Source organism: Sinocyclocheilus rhinocerous, unplaced genomic scaffold (genome assembly GCF_001515625.1).
Source record: "Sinocyclocheilus rhinocerous isolate Xijiao unplaced genomic scaffold, SAMN03320098_v1.1 scaffold3676, whole genome shotgun sequence".
Taxonomy (NCBI): Eukaryota; Metazoa; Chordata; class Actinopteri; order Cypriniformes; family Cyprinidae; genus Sinocyclocheilus; species Sinocyclocheilus rhinocerous.
In genome coordinates this window covers 100,954-103,616 of record NW_015650689.1, presented here as the reverse complement: position 1 = coordinate 103,616, position 2,663 = coordinate 100,954, and the positions used below count along the sequence as shown (strand labels likewise).

Sequence of the window (2,663 nt, the reverse complement as noted above, 5' to 3'; positions counted from 1 at the left end):
CACACACACACACACACACACACACAGAGACACAGACACACAGACAAACACAAACACACACAGACACCGACACACAGACAAACACAAACACACACAGACACCGACACACAGACAAACACAAACACACACACAAACACAGAGACACAGACAAACACAAACACAGAGACACAGACAAACACACACAGAGACACAGATAAACACAAACACACACACACACACAAACGCAAACACAAACACACACACACACACATATATAAGTGCAGAAAACATCACTGATAATGTGTTTTGGTGGAAGAGATCGGCTCCGTCCAGCGTCTCCTTCCACACAAAATTAGACTGTTTTTCCGAAGCCGGAGAACGTAACGAAATCTGAAACGTTTCTGCAAAAAACACCTTTACCATGGTAACATTTTTGGCTAAAACGTTTCAAATTCCATTCTGTTCCAATCTCTCTGCCGGATGTGAGGCTCCCAGATTTGTCTGTGCGTGTTCATGTCAGTCCTACAATGAAGCACATTAGAAATATGTTTGTACTTGGAGAACTAGAAACAGACAAACTAATTCAGTGGCATTTAAAACTGCTATTACTTGTCCAGGCTTTTAAAAATACCTTATATTTACATGTTTTCCACGAGGGTGTGAAGCCTTTTTTCTATTCTTATTTCTTCTCTGAATTTTTAGGAGAAACATGTGAAGTAGAGTTCATGCTTTCACAAACACACACACACACACACACACACACACACACACACATACACACACACAAATAAAGTCATAACCACTGCTGGGTAGTAACTGATTACATGTAATCTGGATTACATAATCAGAATTGAGTACTGGATTATATTGCATTTTAAAATGCTCATAATCAGATTACAGTTACTTTTTATGGATTGCATGATTATCTATTATTCATAAATGGCAGTAAATTATTCATAATTCATTGATTCTCATTAATTTTTCTTTTTCCTCTCTTTTAAAGTTTCCTTTCCAAAATTCTTACTTGTTTTTGTTTTAAAATAATGTATTTTTATTTTACATGTTTATGAATAAATTCATTATTAGCTTTTTATCAACTCATAAACCCACTGCAATTCTTAATTAACACCAGATCGGGAAACCCTGCGTAATGTGATGTTAGCTGCACTTCATGAGGTTGATATGAAATAATGGAATATGTTTTCTTTCTCTTTTTTTTTCATATGGTAGATTTAATGGTTAGTTTAAAAGTGAAATCGAGTGAATGCTTTCTGTACAAGAAACACACCTGAGAACGGCACCACACATGTTCTTTCTCCTTTTCTCTCTACAGTAAACCTGGTAAAACAATTCCACATCTTTTGTCTGATTTGACCCTTCACAGCTAAATGGAGGGAGGAGAGTGAAGATGTTGAGGGGCTGAAAGGATGAGGATGAACACACATCCTGCAGATGAGCTTTAATTCAGACAGAGATACAGAGAGCAACCCTGTGCACACGGCATTATGGGAAATAATGTTTTCTGCACACTAATTGAGCTTAGATTAGTGTGAGGATCTCCGCCGTCCCTACTGAGCAGTTCGCATCTATTCAGTGTTTACCGTGTTAACGGTTGATTTAATTAGTGCTGCTACTCAATAACAACCTCTAGCTTTCTCAAAGAGTCTTAAAGTTAACTGTGTGTTTATAATTCCTCAAATCATGTGTTGTTGAAGAGATTGTTGCGCTGTTATTTTCGTGATCCAACCTGCTGGACCAGACAAACAGGTGAAAAAATCCCACAGACATGAGCCACATCTAGAGAGCAGAAGATCACAGAGACGAAGTGCTAGTATATTGGTGAATGTGGGCAGCGAAACAGCTACTGGTCACCACTGAGATCCACAGTATAGAGAAAAAAAACAAATACTATGGAAGTGGATAGGGACCAACATTCTACAAAATATCTTCTCTTGTGTTCAGCAGAAGAAAGAAAGTCATACAGGCTTGGAATAACTTGGGTCAGTAAATGATGGCAGCATTTTCTTTTTTGGCTGAACTGAACTTTAACTACAGCCTGCCATTAACTTGCAGCTTTCATTTTTAGAAAATCCTTCGTTTCACAATAATTTCTCTGAATCACTAGACAGAGACGGAGAGAGAGAATTATCATCAGCGGTAATAAAATACAGCTTAATAACCAAAAAGCAAGTGCTCACTGGAAATACCATTTAGTTTTTGTTGTGCGTGTGTGTGTGTGTGTTAGTGTTAGTGTGTGTGTGTGTGTGTGTGTGTGTTAGTGTTAGTGTGTGTGTGTGTGTGTGTTAGTGTTAGTGTTAGTGTGTGTGTGTGTTAGCGTTAGTGTGTGTTTGTGTGTGTGTGTGTGTGTGTGTGCGCGTGATGGTTTGAGTAATAGGCTGGACTGAAGTGGAATGTGTGCTGAGCCTCTTTACTTCATTGCTTTTTAAATACTCTCATTATGTGTAATAGATAAATGAATCATCTGGAGGTAAACGCTTATTGATTTGAAGGAACTCAAGTACCGTTTTCAAAAGCGATTAGGATCATAGACAGTGTGTAAATCAGCGGCATATGTGAGCCATCAGACGTGTGCGATGGTTTAATGTGGACATCTTCACTCCTGCTCCATTCTAACATGTTTTTATTTAGTTTTTATTTCTTATTATAATATTGTAATCATTATA

At 37.8% G+C, this 2,663-nt stretch overlaps 1 protein-coding gene across 1 annotated transcript in view; it reads right to left on the bottom strand.

The window, feature by feature from the left end:
- The window catches only part of LOC107712052 (glucagon receptor-like), a 20,377-nt gene that overhangs the window by 17,190 nt on the left and 524 nt on the right, over positions 1-2,663 (bottom strand). The window lies entirely within an intron of this gene.